General features: G+C 38.3%; 1 protein-coding gene across 5 annotated transcripts in view; it reads left to right on the top strand.

The window, feature by feature from the left end:
- Positions 1 to 14,769: 14,769 nt before the first annotated feature.
- The window catches only part of LOC118793080 (ELAV-like protein 2), a 42,842-nt gene continuing 39,320 nt past the window's right edge, over positions 14,770 to 18,291 (top strand). For all 5 annotated transcript variants that reach the window (XM_036551061.1, XM_036551060.1, XM_036551059.1 and 2 more), the window contains exon 1: positions 14,770 to 14,979. The gene's annotated coding sequence lies outside the window, so the exon portion shown is untranslated. The remainder of the gene's footprint in view (positions 14,980 to 18,291) is intronic.

Genomic DNA, 18,291 nt, shown 5'->3' with positions numbered 1-18,291 from the left:
CAGCCTGACAACATCCTATGCCTTCTTCATAGTTTATGACAGGGCTTTCACACCAGCTACTGTGTATTTCACACTGCATACAGATTTTGACTTTTTGTCTTTATGGAACCTAGAGGTAACTGTCAGGCACATTCTTTTATGCCAGTGTTAGCATTAGGACGACTGGATCATATTGTAAACAGAAGCACTACAGAGACATGAATGTTTGTGGAATAATGCTGATCCATAATGTGGGATAAGAATAGATTGTGCAGTGAATTTAACATATACTGAATGATTCTGAGATATTTTTGATTTATATCATTTGAACAGGAAGCTTGGAAGCCTCTTACCAGTCCTGTTTTCATGTCAAGCACCACTGATTCCACAAATGCTCACATCCAATAAGGTAAAAAAAAAGAAGAAATACAACATACAATCAGCGAGGTAATTAGCCACGTACATAATAGTCAACAGGTCACATAATACCAACAGAAGATGTGTTAAAAAGAATACAATAGGAAGTAATTTCACACCTTTCAGCAGCACGCACACACACACACACACACACACACACACACACACACACATTCAGTCACACAGCCCACAGGGCATTCAATCAAACATTTTTCCTTGATGCTTGCTATTTATTAGTTCGATTGACACGGGAACAAAGAAAAAATTAAATCTAATAAATCAGAATTTAGCCAGCTTGTAGCAGCTCCCTGATGGCATAACCTGGTACTCTAGATTCAGGATATGGGAGGGGTCAGATATTATTTTCAGATAAACATTAAAAAATATTGACATATATTTCCTGGGGCAAAGATAGATATGGCAAACATACAATCTTCCCTTTTGTCTTGATTAGTCGTTGGACCTGTGCTTTGAACTGCACATTAAGTTTGTCAAACCAGTTTGAGATGCCATAGCATGAGATTGCCTCAGTGGTGACTCTGTGGAAAAGGAGCATGATTTTTTATTAACTCTGTAGACTCTAAGTCTGTTTAGGAAGTGCTTGGTGAATGTTAGATAAGAATTAATTTATATGGAATAAGTTTTATGCAACACTAATTACACAGAATCACATGTTGAATGACACACTTGCCCCCTGTCTTTGGATTTGCCTTGTGTACAGCCTACATATGAGATATGTCAGTTAATGTAATGTGGTTTGATGCTGATTGTTGCACCAGCCTCATATTTGACCCACTGTTCTATTTGTACAGCTAGCTCTTAAATACCTCAAGCGTTTTCCTAGGTCATTCACTGAAAATGTGCCACATATATTTGTGTTTTTAGTCATGTTATGTGAAGGTGGTGCTGTTTCCCAACAAAATGACAGTGACATTAGCTAATTTTTTTTCAGCTAATGTTTCCTTAACTAACTTTACAGTGAATATTGTTGTAAACATGAAAAATTACTCCTGGCTAGCTGTATTAGAGTAATGATCTGCCTGATCCATAAATATCTACTCATTTTCTCTACAGGGTATTCATTTTTATTTTGAAAATCATAAAACAATAATCTTCTTCATCACAGTCAAGACAACATGTTGTTGTGATGGAATGCATACATTTTTAACATATCCAGACACACAGCATTGGAAATTTGTTTTCGTGCAAAAAATATCAAAACTAAAATGCATAAATTGGTGCTTACTTGATTTTTTTAAAATCACGGTACTCGCCAGAAAGGTAACACATGCTGTCAACCAAAAATCTGTGTGTCATTAATGTGGAAAATTGCTGAGCTTAACAAACTCACCACACATCATCTCTGATGCTGTTTCTTCATAATGTGAGAAGCCTTTCTGAGAAATGAAAAGGTGTTTCTCGTTTCTGGGAAATTTTCCACTGTGTGAAATATCAGTGGGTTAACGTTTCTACTTCTGTCCCTGGATTGGCAAGCTGGTTGGCATCCGTGTCAACTAAAGCTATTTATTTTGCTGCAGAAACATTCAGTGCAGGGAGACATTGGAGAAATTCAGTTGTAACTTTTCCGCACCGATATATTCGCCGGTCTCAGCTCCACTCGACCAGATCCACATTGGGCTGTCATAGCACAGTTTCCAATTACTTTTTTTTTTCCCAAAGCTTTGTTTTAGTTTTATCACTCGGTGGAACTGAACTCCATTACACTGGCCCTGTCAGCAGGAGATCTGGAGGAGAGGGAGCTCTCTCCCGCATCTGTGTGTCAGCACTGACTTCTAATGAGAAGCAGGGATGGAACACCACACTGTGGAGTTTTGACAAAGCTACCCATCCAGCTCTGGCAGTTTCATTTCACAGCCCCCCTTTGTGAAATTTTCTTGTCTTAAAAGACTTCATAAATGAGGTCTGTTTCTAATTCAATTACACTTGTCTATTTGAAACATGCAAGAACAAGCTGCTGTAACTCAGTGACAGGTGCAATATGGTTAGGATCATTTGAAGTCAAGTGAATTAATAAAAAAAATGAATGATCATAACTTGAGCTACCAGTAAACTCCAGTGTGCCTAAGCTAAAAAAAAAGGATAAGGTTTTCCCCAAAACAATGACTGCACGGTTTGTATTCTTCCACTGCCCACACTATGTAATGCTCTGGAAAGGTCTGGAACAGTTCACAAATGATACAGGTGGGAAACCAACAAGCAGACAAACAAATTAATAAGTGTGTCTCAGAGAGGGACCCTAGGCTGTCAGAGGTGATGCGTTATATTCCAGATGGAGTGTGAAATCAAGGCCATGCCTCAGCCGCCAAGAGAGCTAGAGCAAGTGCCCAATGGAAGCAGGCTGTGCTGTAGTTCTTTCCACTGTGACACTACCCTGCAGACACTGGAAGCATCACCACCACTTACTGACACCAAGTATGGGCAGTGGTGTGCCCCTGAAACACAAGCTGACTCACAGTAGTGATGATCATTCATTCACTGAGTCCCATTACTCAAAAAAGGAAACAGTCATAGTGGTGGGCTGCATAGTTTAGTTATTTCAATAGTATGAAAAAGGGGACATTTGGGCCTGTCCTTTCAAGGCCTAGTCATTTGTTTTCAGAGTAGAAATCACTGATAACATTCAAACAGACTGGCAAGTCAAAAGTATTGACAAAACATTAGCAAAAAATCTTTTTATGTTGCTTTATTTTTCCTATATAAAATGAAAAAAATACATAAAAATGTTTTATTACTATTGCATGCATATTAGTATGAACAATATTAACACATATTACACAAACACACTTTGTGTGATGGAAACAATATTGTGATGTCCCATCACACAAAGTAATTTGTCAAAGTACAAGTTCAGTCTCTGTTCACAGGTCCCATTCATACAAAGCAAGTAAGTGTAAAGAGTTTTCAGTATCCTTAAACTGTACTTCTCACTTGCATTTCCTTAGGTTTGGACCCTGGAGCAAGAGATAGATGGAGAAAATGATACATTGTTCTGGGGTACTAACTGTTTGCGAAACAGAACTGTCAGGTGGGTCACTGCAATCACTCTTGTATGCTTTGTCTGCATTCAGGCATTTTACCTAGCCACAGTGAAGGGTTTGATTACATCAGACATATGTGTGCCACTGAAGCATACGGCCATTAGAATGAAGCTGAGTGAATGAGTTTTAGCTGCCCTGGCCATATAATATTACATGCTGCAGGAACTATACTGGGAATCTGAATGCAATATTGGAGAAAATAAATGCAGTGATTTCTTGAACATAATAATGTAGTACATGCACAGTATATATCATATAGTACTTATTTTAAAAGGGGTAAATTATTCTCCTGTAGGGGATTGTGAGCTCAAATGTTACAAAAATTTGGCCCAATTGAATCAAATAATAATTGCCAATTTCCCCACACTTTTTTGCAATGATTAATTTCTTTGGGCAATAAAGACGGATTCTGAAAATTTATCATCAAATTATTATTGATTTAAATATGTCATGAAAAAATATTTTGTGCACAGTAGGCACTTCTGTGATCAGTTTGGGAGTGCACAAATGCTCTTTAAACAGGTGTCAGAACACTCTGAGGAAAAAGAAACACGCTGTGTTGAAAATAATCAAGAAAGAAAAGTAATGTGTTAAGAACAATAACTAAAGCAGATTTATGACAGAAAAGGGCTTGATGTGGTATGAAAAACATCTAGAAATCAATCCTGGTTAATATTTCATACTTGATACTTATCAGCTTGTCAATCCATCCATCTGTCAATCCATCCATCAATAAACTTGAAAAGGCTTTATCAAAGTGTGATCCTTAGAATACAAGTTATGACTGATATAATGTGCTAACTACACACATTTTTGAACAAAGACATGCATTCACACAACACAACATAAATAACTAACACTACCACATAAATAAATATTAATATACATTTATATGCCAGTTTTGCTCTGGAGAGAATGAAAAAAAAGCATAAAAAGTCATCAGCATATATTATCTGATCATGAGAAGAAAAGGAAACATTTCCTCTCTGTCCCCTAATGATTCTGTTTAAAACAACTGTTCTCCAAAGGTACATCATCACACACCTGACAGGTCACTTGGATGTACAATTCAGTGATATAGCCACCATGAATAAAGAGTAAAGAAAAAACATTAAAAATAAATAAAGAGGAATAGTATATGATTGTGTCTGAATCGGTCTGATCTCCGTTAAAAGACAGACTTCTACTGTGAAGTGTGGCTCTAAATGCAAATTAGTCTATTGTGATATTCTTAACCATAGTACATTAGTGATCTTCTGAAGGAATCTCATGATAGTATCTTTGAAGAACCACCGATTAGATGTAGTTTTGTCATGGGAACAAGGCACAGTTTGCGTGTGCATATCAACCCCAATTCGATTATAGATTCCTTTTAAGTTAGATATCGACTAAGTGAATGTGAAATTGAAGGCTTTGAAATGGAAAATTGTAATTCACGAGACCTACAGCACATGTGGTCTGCAGGAATGTGTTCACTTCTCTGTTTCGTGTGAAATGTGTTTGTAGTGAGGCATTCCTATTGTCTGTGGGAAAAAAATGCATGAGCAAAAAAAAAACTCTTTACTTTGCGAAACATTATCAAAAAATATGCGGCCCAGAACACAGATATGTTGTAACATCTTCATTAGACTGCATCCCTGTGCTCTATGTATATATTTTCCCAGTCCCTGAAAGTGAATACAAAATTTGCGGCTCCGTCATTTCAGCAAAACGCGAAATGATGAAAAAACACAAATTTTCCTTCAGGTTCTTATTTCAATCATATAGGCGGTTTGATGTAATGTAGTTCAGACCATAATGAACAGGACAATCAAGTGGAACAACCTCAATGGTCATTTATTCTTCTTCATCTGTGTCTGTGTTTGGTAATAAGTGCTGGCAAAATTCACCCTCTTTCTCCTGTGGCTGCAGCAGTGAGAAAATGGAAGACAAGGAAAAGAGAATAACCAGCTTTCAGAAAAGGGCATCTTCATGGTGATGCCTCTGGACAAGAGCCACTGACTAAGGCAGTGAGATGGCTGTGATCACCCAAGCAAGACTATGTTTGACCTACAGGAGAAAACATAGATAATGTGCATAAAGAAATCAGATGATATTGGAAATGTGCACAGGAGATATGCCTCCCAAGGACACGTTCAGTGGTCAAACCACTGTGAAACAATATGAGAAAAATATAAAAGCAATTGTTTGTTCCTGCATCACAACTTGCACAAAATGCATAACTTTTACAAATAAACCATGATGGTTTGTAAATTGCTCTGCAATGTGGCTGAAACACTAAACACTAAAACCAATATGCCTGCATAACTACACTCCTTACAACGATGCTACTCGCTAGCAGATAACTGTACACATATTTCATCAAGTGTTTCTAAACACTATCACAGAGAGTAATGCTTTTGAGCATTTGCTGCTTTATTGATTGTTTTCAGTCCTATTGCTGCTCATAGTTTTGTTTCAGAACCCACATTTCTCAAGATGTTTCCATATTCCAAGAAGGTAATATCCCCATACACACAGCTAGACAGATTTAAGAAAGGTTTCATGAACACCAGGATGAAGTAAAATACCTTCCACCATGTCCCCAATCACCAGATGTAAACATCATTGGACCTTTATGGGATGTTCGTAGAGGTGGAGTGTGGAGTTTCTGCCTCCTTCATCTCTCAAACAGATGGAGGCTTTCCTCTGTGAAGAATGTTCCAATACCCCACTAGAAACAGCTCAAAACTTGTATAACAGCATTCCAAGAAGGGTTGAAGCTGTTCCGAAGGTAAAGGGCAGACCAGGTTCCTATTAGCTAAATATTCATATACTGTTAGGTGTCTCTATTATTTGGTTAACCCCCTGTACATAATTAGCAATGTTATCTTTGTAAAACGGCTGGGAATAACTAATCCACCATTAAAGTAATATCCTCCTTGTATTGTGAGCTTACAATTTCTACTCACCTTTCTTGCTATTAGCTTGATCATGCCCTTTGTTTTAGATTGATGTCTCAGCACCATGGAACAGTGGTTTGATTGGTAGTGTCCTCAAATAACATGAATATTCCAGAAGTCAATGGTCTCTGACGCACTCATGCAACAAATTGGTTCATCTGTAGTATTCTGTGTATGTGAGCAGTTTCTATTTGAGAGCAAGACAGAGCTCATCACCTCTTGTCTTACCTCTTGTCCCCATATAGCTTGGTCCTTTGCTGTTTGTGCTTAGCATGTATGTATGCCTCCTTTTCTTCCTCCTGGTTTTTTGTATTTTTAATTTACTCTCTTCAAGCAATTAAATAATACAGAGATGCAATGTATGTAGCATGACTATTCTTTTCTGTGTCCATGAGCTATACCTTGCTGTGACCATGAGCTCCTATGCTGTATATTTATTTTCTCTGTTCTTACAGAAAAAAAAATCCCTGAGGAGCAAATGATGTCTGCCTGATGTTCTCTTCCATCAAATCATGTATTAATTAATGATATGCAGAATTAAACTGGTAATGCATTTCCCAATGCAATTTGTTAAATATTAATTAAACCAATTACTAAAAAGAGGGTAATTGCCTTGCACACATTCCTAGATACATCTTAATAAATCCACTGATTATATCCACTCCACATATAATATACAGTGAAATATGTTTCTGAACAAACTTAAGGTACAAAGTTGAAAACTTCAGAGGGAAGATCCCTACTTTTGTAAATAGAATGGAGATTCTTTTGCTTGAGCATCCAAGACATCTGTAAAAAAATGAGACATCTTGTTTGGGAGAGGCTCAAACACAGACCAATAAAAGGCCTTGTATATGGGAACATTTGTGCATCCTTTTTACAGAGCACATAAACAATACTTTATTATAATCTGAATGAATAAATTCTATAATTTATTTACACTTTACTATTAGAAGTGTGAAAATACAGTGAAGCACACTATATAAATATACTGAAATAATTGCAGGTATCTTTTTTACTGTCCATGACCCACAACTCTCTTTGTGCCCCACCTCCCTTTCCCCCTCCTCCCACCCCAAGGAAAGAAAAGCTTGTATCAGATGTGATTGCACTTAAAAAGATGCAAAATGGCAAGTAAGCTAGCCTGCAGTTTAATGATGCCCTTTGTTTGTTGTCAGGAAATTCTCTTTCTAATCTTCTGGAGCTCTGAAGACTTGCCAAGGAGGATGTGTAAATCCCTGATTTCTTATTTTATCTGTGCACAGCTAAATCGATCCTCGGTGCCCCTGCACCTGCTCCCTGGCTCCAACAGAAGCAATGCTGCTCTCCGGCCCTTCTCTAATCAGGCCATTTAAGCCAGGCTATTTCAAAGGAAAATGAAGGCGCCTCAGACAACTGGTACTCAATGTCTTAGCTGAAGGAGTGGAGGCAAAAGAAAAGGCTTTACACATTTCACAAACATGACACGTTTAATTGAGATTTCATGCCCTATTTCCACCAGATCCAACAGCCTTCTTTCCACAACTTATATTTCCCAGAGGAATGAGATGAAAGAATTGTTTTTTGGTTTATTTGGTTTTGTATTTTTTTCTGGTTTATCCCACTGGTACAGCATTTCAGAGAAAAAATGCTTCCATTTCAAGCACAAACTGCCATTCACTTTTAGAGAAGTGCTGAAATTATGATAGTGGTTGAGTCACTCCTACCAAAAATGAGAACTCGAGAGTGGGTGTAACTTCACATTAGAGGGGAGAGGAATTCCATTATAAATAGTTCAGCAAAGTAATATTTAAAACCTGTTGCAGTGTAGATAATATCATATTGGTTGTTTGTGGGAATGACAACATGTCTCCTTCAGCTTCTCAGTATACAGAAAACAGTTTTGTTATAAAGTTATGTTCAGGTTGGTAGGCACACAAAGTAGAGACAGATCAAATTGAATTTCTCTTCACTAAAATGAAAGAATATTAATTTCATTAATGAAAAATGATCAGCACATTTAGGGCATTGATTTTGATCCTTGCATACATTGTACAAATCCATTGTTACAACCAGAGGAAACTTCAATATGCCATCTACAATGCCCAAAACAGGAGTCATTACTCACATTACGGTGGCATTCCAGGCTGGTCCCTGGCTCCCTACTCCCTTCAGCAATACTGATCACCGATCGATGCAGAAACTCTCCAAGGTGCTGAACATTCCTGTGTCAGCTGTCTTCCGGGGGCAGCCATGGGTATTGCAGAGATACAAAAAGCGAGCATAAACTGGATAGGATACAGGCTGCAAGCCTGTGTGTATGTGCGTGTGTGTGTGTGTGTGTGTGTGTGTGTGTGTGTGTGTGTGTGTGCGCGTGTGTGTGAGGAGTCTTCTCTCTTTTTTCTATTTTTAGACCTACCAGGTAATATGGCAGTTCAAGAAAATTCTCAGATGTTTGCAATTTAGTGTAGGGTTTCTGACATTTTTCTCTGTTGATTGAATCAAACCTTAGCAAGGATCATCTGAAATGCGTGACATCCATGTTAAGATATTGCTCACATTATATGCAGTTGATCTGAAGCACTTAATACTGTGTCCTTTGGGGGTTGCCATAACATAACTGCATGGCAATAGTTGTTCTGAGAAATTCTAGCATGCTATTCTCTTATTGGTTTTGTGGGATGTCTACCACCCAGTCATGCTCCATATGTTGCTTGTTTCAGTGACATCATGTAAAATCTCCCTGGATGCTATGAGATAAGCTCTAAGAAGACCATTAAAGGGATATCACTTCGCTCCTTCATAATTCAGTACAGTTTTGCTGATCAATGAAAACAGGCATATAAAATAAATAATAATGACATTATCATTTATAAGATAGCATACTGTATAGTGTAATACTTAGCATTAAGGTCTGTGTGTGCATGCATGCGTTCATGCATGCGTGCGTGTTTGTGGACCTCATTTAAAATTATCTATGATCTCTCATTTAAAGCTATCTACAGGCACAGGCACAATAGTTATGTAAACTATTGTGTAGAAAAAAAAGGTTTTATCAAAGTACTATTCATCTGGAAACTCACCACTCATTTTCCATGTTCATCATTAGGAAACAAGCACCACAAGTGTATAGACTGAAAAAACCCTGTATTTCGGAATAATTATCCTTATTATCTCTTTCTTCCCTTGCCTACAAGTAGGGTATGGCAATGCAGTTCTCTTCATTGCTTCTGGGTAGCATTCTAATCACCTGAATGCAATCCAGAGACGACTGATGCCGGAAGACTGTAGAAGAGCACAGAAGAGCACAGAGCATGCTGATGCCTTCAAATCGCAGTTGTTGACATTTGAACCTTATCTCTGAAAAATCAAGCAAGAAATTGTGTTGTTTTGAAGACCTGAGGAGTCCATATCCCAGCGGTTTGTATGTCCTTACTGATATCAGAGGGCAGTAGGTTCAGAGCTGAAGGGGTTAATTAAGGGCCAAAATTCTAACTTAAGATTTCTTACGCATGCAGACAAGAAGACAAAGTACTCTAAAGTAAAACTTCTACGTTAAGAGGATTGAATTTAATATGGGTGAGGACACCAGAACTGACCTTTTGTCCTGGCCATGTACCTCCAGTACCTACCTCATCTGTTGAGATTTATGTAAATTAGTTGCACATAGTAAAATGAGTTAGCTTCCTCTAATGAATAAATGCACAGGCAGAGCTAAGACGGCACGGTATCGTGATGGTAAACATAAATCAAATCAAAGGCCCAGCTCTGTCTGGAACAAAGAGATGACAATGAGACTGGGGGAGGGTTGAGTGAGTCCCGAAGGAGTCTCATTTCACACTTTGCTTAAACTTAAACTGCTCTGCTTTATCTCTGTATGTGCACATGTATCATGGGCTGCAGTAGTTTTGGATACCTGCACCTGCTCCAAAGAATCCAAAGAAAGTTTTTTTTTTTCCCTCCATAAAATACCTTGCTGAGGTTATATTTCACATTGCTATTTGTGGGACTCCATGGAATGGACTGAGACATGAACTTACATTCAACTTGTTTTGTTTTCGGTTGCATAGATATACACTTGTGTGCTTTGGAAAATCAGAGATGCTCTGACTGTATGTGCAAGCCAAACTCAGAAATCTTCCAAAAGTGATTTTGTGTGGTTCTTAACCTTTGTAACAGTTAAATCCTACAAAACTAGCATGCAAAGGAAATAATTTCATTGTTTACATTGCAAGCACATAATTACAATCAGGTCTATGGTCTATCTATCTACAAAATCTAACTAGATGCCATAATGATTGATTCTGATAGAAGAAACAGAGTGAGAAATCTTCACCAGATGCACTTGTGAAAGATGAAGTATGCGCTTATATTTTACATGTTCAAAATCTTTTATTTTTATCTCAAGCACATGTAAATATGTCCTGAATGTGTATATTCTTGCCCCCAAATGTACAGGAGTGATTATAATTGTTGCTCTTCAAAATCCAAGTAGTTTGTAATTTTAATTCACTTCATGTATCAGAACGAGACCTGCTTTAATGAGAGCTGCTCTCCTCATCTAATTACTATTTACAGGAGTCTGGAAAAAATAACTTCATTGAATAAGGTGCATTCTTATTGCAAATGCTTTTATTATATTTACAATACCACAGAAGCTGATCAAGGCAATAGGAAAAAAATATCTACAGCTTTCAACCATGTTGATGATTATATTTTTATGACATTGTTTGAAGTTAAAATATGGAATGGCAGCATGGTACAATATGGTACAATATATAGTGTTTGTCTCACCTGCTGAAATATCCAGTTTTAATTGCATTTGCGTGCTTTCATTTTAGATTATTTCTCACACAGACCTGTGCCTCATCTTTCATTGTTATCCTTGTAGTCAACATCAATTTGTCCACTCACAGTTTAATCAGTGGTTTCTGTGAGAGTGTGGGGTCATTTTGTGCATTCATTTAACATTAGCACAAATGCAGCAAAGGTTCAAGGCTAAATCTGACTGATTATATTTTAATCACTTACTTTCAGCATTGAGTAACAGCAGGAGGCTACAACGCTACATGTATAGGCAATTTAAAGTCCCAGTAAATGTATTTATATGAGTACCAACATCAGACATGCCAACAACCTAGTAATGGTCACACCACATCATGCTCAAGAGATCAGTTATGTGAATACATAACAGTGAACACATCAATAAATATTGCTGTGTTGATTTCTAAGACTTCCTATTTTAAGTTACTTAAAAACATCCACGTTTGAACAAGTCAAGTCTGCACAATCATTTCTGTAATGCAGCCATATTTCCAATAGCATCACAAAACAAGATATTTTGTAGATTGAACAACTTATGGGCTTCAGCAGTATGTAAACACATTAACTGTTATTGGAGACCTTTGGGAAATAAGAATGATATAAAACAATACAGTGCATCACAGTCGTGTGTGGACATTTGATAAGATGCATCAACAACATAGTCTGAAGATTATCTGTTAATACAGAATATTCAAAAATATTTTAAATCTGTGTGTGTGTGTGTGTGTGTGTGTGTGCGTGTGTGTGTGTGTGTGTGTGTGTGTACACATACTCAGATACACACACTCGTATATTTTTGGTTTTGTTATTTTGATTTATTGGAATCATAAATGACTGTTTTTCTTTTCTGCTGACATTAGGACATTTGGAGAACGTGACGCAGTATTTCATTTTAAAATATGAAAATCCAGTTGTGGCGTGTTCATTGTAATAATATTGTTTCCCTTTCCCGAACTATTTGTTCTTCACCACCAGAGTTTAAATTTTTGAATTTACAACAGCGATAAAAATACTCTGGAGATGGATCTGTTCTGTTCACGCCAATGGGTTGCTTTTTATCAAGCGTGAAGTTTGGTGCATTGCAAACCTATTCAAGGCATTATCAGCAGAGGACTTCTTGAGCCATCACCATCTCTGCAGTCTGCTGATAAGACCGCTGTTCCTATTGCTCTCTCTCCACGGACCTCATGCCGTTTATAATACAAACTAAAGCTTTGTTTATGTGTCATAGCAGTGTCGACTTTCTTGTATTTTCAAATACTCTTGTTCATAAACTAAATAAGTAAACTAACAAATACAGAAGTAGATGCGATGGACAATCACGCAGTGTAGGCAAAACACATACTATGTGTAACAGTTGCGTGTTTCCTAAATGCCAGTGTCTGAACGTCAACAGGTTTTGAGAAAATAAGCATTATTCACCTGACTCTGGGTCGTTGCTCAGGGGTTGGATTTATTTACGTGAAAAAATATGACTAGTACAATAAATTGCTTGTTGGCTAAATCGTTATGTTGTAACACACTCATTATACGAAACACGTAAGACTGTCCCGAAGAAAATTCGTTCATTACAAAACCATATACTATCTTTCAACGACTGTATTTCCTGTGGTTTAGAACAGATCGTCCAAACGTATTTTAGTCAGTATTTCTGGTGGATATTGATGGTAGAAAAATGCAAATGGTCAGCATGATCTCATATGATCGTCCAGAGAAACCAAAGGCTAAGCAAACGCAGTCAACATAAAGTGCCAAATACGTTTGGAGAAGTGCACACACTTCTCAATTCTTTGAAAGATATTCGAAGACATGTTGGACATCTTGGTCGGATTGAATCAAACAATATAATCCGACCGAGAAAGGAAGAAAACCCTGTGCGCCAAATCCTGCCGGTTACAGTCGCTGTCCTTGGTTCTGAATGCTGATATCGAACTTTATGGCTGCTGTGTAACACGGCATAGATCCGCTTTGAATGAAACGAAAGCTCTGCTCTTGGGGTCGGGTTTTGGCGAAAATGTGTGTGGGCGGGGGTACTTTGATACATAATAAATAAATGGAACCCTGCACCCTGAATTCAGATTGCCTCCGGAAACGTTTTGAATTCCTTAAGGACGGGTAGGTTAGCGAAAAGAGGGTAACAACGCAGTTCATCCATATTATATGCGCACATATTTCAGTCATAACAATCCAGCCTGCTGTTTCACACGCGCGAAACGATTAATATTAATCTCCTCGCAAAAGATTCAGGCGGAGATTTCAATGCAAACATGAGCATAGCTTTCATAAACGGCCTTTGCAATAACATCAAGGCCAACTCAGTTTCTTTTTCGTCAAATTGATAGACAATTGTGTTCATCCTTACTACAATACTAAAGCCACGGCTATTTCTATGGTTCACGGAATTTTAATTTCTGTCAAAAATTTTGGCTTTCAGAGGCGGACGTAAACGACATATGTGCACGGTGCTGATTGAAATAATACAATGTAAAATGTCACCCACGAATCGCCAGTTACAATTCAAAAACTTTGAACTACTTACATTTCTGCGTTCTTCGTCTCGGTAGACAATTAACAGCATGCAGTGCAGTGCATCATATGTCCAAGTGGCCGTTAAAGGCTTCAAGTTATTAACAGACCGTTTCAATTTGAAACTTAGTGTGTAGGCTAATCTCAGTGTTCTAAATTGAATACACTACTGATGAAAGGGTAGCCAAACGGAAAACAAATACACGAAATTCTTGACATGAACTATATACATTTGCAAGATATCAAAAGGTAGACACTGAATATGAGGGAAAAAAAACAGAAATACAGTTCCACGTTTTGTCCTCTAAATGACAGAATATTTACTCCACGTGACTTAAGAAAAAATAGTACGACGAACAGTAAGAAAATCGGAAACAAAATAATGGTTTAAACATTCGCATGCGTGTTATCAAAATGACGCTGGGGTAGAGCTGTTTAATGGTTGTTCCTTTTTAATTGAGACGTGGATGCACAAAACAAAATTGGTTCCTTGTGTTCCTGTTTTACCGGGGAAAAAATGACAGAACAAGTGGCAAGGTATCAGTATTCCTTGCCTCACACACCTTCCTCTCAAATTTATAGGCTTTGTTTGATACTTCAACTTGCTTTCTACGGGACATTGAAGATCTCTCTGATTGACAAAAGAACTGAGCAATAGTCTTTTGAATTTGCGGGAAGGGACGACTCAAGAAGACTTCACGCAGCCAATTGCGTATAGCATCTCGACAACATCACGGTAGATGGAGCTGTTCCTGAGCGTATACTTCCGCGTGCGTGTGTATCCATGTGTATGGATTAAATGCCTGTAGCGCAGTAAGGGCGGAGAGGTATGGCACTGCTGTGATACGGCTCTATATATCCACCGGCAGAACTACCTTCCATTTAAAGACAACCTCCTCCGTTGATCGGTTCTCACTTAGTGATGTCGCTCTTTTTTGCGGCGAACCTGTGAAGAGAGAGGCAGAAGCCGGCTCTTTTTTAATTATTTGATTCCTTCTTTTATTTCTTCAGTTAATTTTCATTTTGTTTACGTAATTCATTAGCCGAAAGGGATTCCATTTATGTGCTTTCTTTCATTTAAATAAATATTTCATTTCATCAGTCTTGTTTATTTATTTTGTGTTCGTAAGTTTAAGCTAAGGCGGAATTCATCCTCTAAAGTCGTGCTTAGTGCTTTCTTGTTTCGCACCTTTTTTAAAGAAATACTATTTGGCTAATACTAAGGACATCCTTAACTTTCATTTATAGAAACGGTAAGACATTTTTAAGTTCTTTTAATATAAGAAATCCATTGTGATGGTAACAGTTAAGTAGACTAGGAAAGCTCGTGATCTTGGTTGCAATATTATTGCTGATATTTTCCCCTAACACTGTGGTACCGTTATAATATGGAGTGTTTTCTGTCAGTGGTAATAATTTGTGCTCGTACTGATTTAGTCTGTTTTGTTGGATTCAATAGAATCATACTGGTTAGGGTCTGACAATGAGGCAATCTCGGCGCTGCTTGGTTTTTTATTTTATTTATTTATTTTAGCCCTTGGACGGTAACTATTCGTTTTAAAACAGGTATATTCAGTTTGTCCAATGACTGCTTTCGTGTGTAGCATAAGCACGTTTATAGCTACTAGCTAGCTACATGTGTGCGTGTCAGGATGCGAGCATGTAGCTACATCATCATACTACAGCTACGGGAACGCAAGCAAATGAGGTTCTGTTTCATTTACTGCCGTTTAGAACTTGGAATCGCAATGGTAAATAAGTAATATCCTCAAATATTTCGTGGTTTGAGGATGATTTTCAAAAGATGGCCACTGCTATAACGATGGGACAATGCACGTTATTTGTAATTATGTCTCCTCTTGAAAGGTAACTTTTGGACCAGCATTACATTCTAAAGTTGAACATTTCCATACACCCATAATTAACACTGTATCAAAGTATTTTGCTCCGCACAATCGATAACCTCTCATGTGGACTGGCGATGTAGTGACACTTATGACTAATATTAATCGCGACCAGAAAACGAGTTGTCTTATCTCCACTACACCACATACTAGCAATTAGAATGCCATTAATTCCACCTGCTCCTTTGTCAGTCACCGCTGTGTTTATACACAGACACAAGCATACGCAAAACCTAATTCCCAGCACCGAGCTGTTTCCTCGGTCTGCAGGACCGGGTGCTGTTCACAGTACTGATTTTCTTTTTCTCTAAAATAAGAGAAGTAATGCGTGTGGACTCGCTAACAGGTAGCCACATAATGCTTAGTTAGAGATGCTGCATTTAAAAGAATCATTTCCCTCGCTGTGAATATTTGTGTCCTACAACAGTAGGCCCATTAACATTTTTTAAAAAAATCAAATTAATATTATGCATATAGCTAGTGATGTACTTTTTCAATACCATATGGTGGTGTGCACTAGTCCACAGTTGTGTAACCGTCCAGAGACTATGGAACAATATCTTTGGGTAAAAAAGCTTTTACCAGTCAGATAATATGCAACTAATTAAGGAACATTTCATATAAAATAGGATTTGTTTGATTAAATGCACCTTGATTCAAATGCAGCTAGGACATAGGCTACCATTTTCGATACACAGAGTAAGCTAAAATTGAAGTTAAAAGCAATTGTCTTTTTTTTTTTTTTTTTTTTTTTACAAAGGTCTGTTTTATTATGCTATTTCCATAACCTAATTTGATTACTACATAAAATGTTCATTTGTTTGAAGTGACAAAATTCCTGGTTCACCTGAAACAAATTAAAACATTTACCTCATTCTGTATCCCCGCATAATGCGCTAATTGGTGTATGGAGAACGTCCATATTTCAATTAAAAAGTCAAAGAAGCGATCTCTGTGATTGGCTCTTTCGGTTGTCAGTTTACATTGGTAGATTTCCCGCCATTGTCCGTCCCCCCCCCAAACCCCCAGCCACTCAGTGTCGCGCTAGACCTGGACGACGACCGAGGTTCTTCTGGTGTTTTATGGACCTACAGTTATTTAAAGATTGTTGTGAGCTGTATATTTCAACTAAGGTATGGATATTAAACTTTGTATGCATCATAGGTTTATGTTGAATTTGACACGATAGCTAGCTAGCTAGCTAATTGGCGTACTTCCTGGGGGATGACAAAGTCCAGGTTCTTAGCTAGCCAGCTATCTACCTTGTGTGAGCAAGATTAAGTACCTGTTACATTTAGCTAACCAGCTAGACCCTGCACGGTTAGCCAGCAGCCGTTAGTTAACCATCTGCTCTTAAACATATTTTAGGTACATTAATTAATTTGCTAACAAGGTAGCTACCAGGCAAAGGACGTGACGAGGCAGTATTCTAAACGTGCTTTTCCCAGATAAGCGATTCTGACTAGCTACCTAGTTACTGAAGTCTTTTTAGCATTTATTTAGCTGGCCAGTTATAAAGCAGATTTGAACGGTTTCTTCGGTTGTTTCCCTGAAGCCAGCTGGTTAGCTAACTCGTAGACTAGTTTGCGATAAAAACTCAGTTGCACGTTATTCCTGGTCAGCTAACAAGTTTAGCGTCCGAGGACTTCCACTAGATGTAGCCCTCCCCCTACCGCTGACTCGCTAAGTCTTGCGTCCTTTCCCTGTAGCTACAGCCGCAGTTGTGTGGCACTACTTCACCTTGTGCGATGTGATTAAACATTCACCCGATCAGTGTCTGAGCAGTGCACCCCCACGCCTGGCGTCCGAGCCGGCTGTAAGGTGACTGGCTGGGAAATGTTGCGTAGGAAGACGAAAATGATGGCTAACTAGACAGGTCGTGAGGAAAGAGAGCGAAGTTTCTTTCAAATTTCTTTATTTCAGTTACGACAACGAGGTGAGAATGGCGGCCCAAATTGGTTTGCTGGACTTAAGATTCCGCAATTTGTTAGTAGTTGTTACTGGCGTGGCTAGTGAGCAGTAGTAGCTACACACCCGCAGCTGCAGCTGGTGGACCCGCTGATTGAGCGCGGCGGTTCCTACACCGTCAGTTCAAGTCCGGCAGGACAAATTAGCAGTGATCTCACAATAATTACTCGTATCCGAACCTTTTGCACATTTACGCAATAAATTAAAGTCAAAGCTGCAGTTAAAGCGCCCTTGACAAAATTGTCCGTATAAAAGAAAAGTTTAAGTGTAGCTGTGTGGCGTTCAGGTGGTTAAAGGTGCACCGCTAGGAAGAAAAGAGAATTTGTGCAGACCAGGCCTTGTTTGGGTTTTTTGCGCTAAACTGAAGGTAGCCAGTTCTAATAGGATTCGTGCGTTGCTTTGCGGCGCAGGACAGGTCAGACTGTTTAGCACATGCACGAATAGGGTTCACGCAGGGCAGGTGCAATTTTGCATCGCCGGTCATCTTTAATGACATTACGCTTCGTGTTGGGAGTAATTGCAATCCTTGGTGGGGCTGGTTTAATTAGGCAGTTATTGGGGCAGGACTCGTGAAAGCTGAACTTTTCCACTAAATGTCTTAACCTTTTTGGCTAAATGAATAATATTTAGATTTTCTCTTAATCCCACATTAACAGTTTTGTAGGTATGAGCTGTTAAATAATGAAATTTTGT

Source organism: Megalops cyprinoides, chromosome 18, assembly GCF_013368585.1.
Source record: "Megalops cyprinoides isolate fMegCyp1 chromosome 18, fMegCyp1.pri, whole genome shotgun sequence".
Classification (NCBI taxonomy): domain Eukaryota; kingdom Metazoa; phylum Chordata; class Actinopteri; order Elopiformes; family Megalopidae; genus Megalops; species Megalops cyprinoides.
The sequence above is the reverse complement of the archived record's forward strand: the minus strand, read 5'-3'. Positions and strand labels throughout refer to the sequence as shown.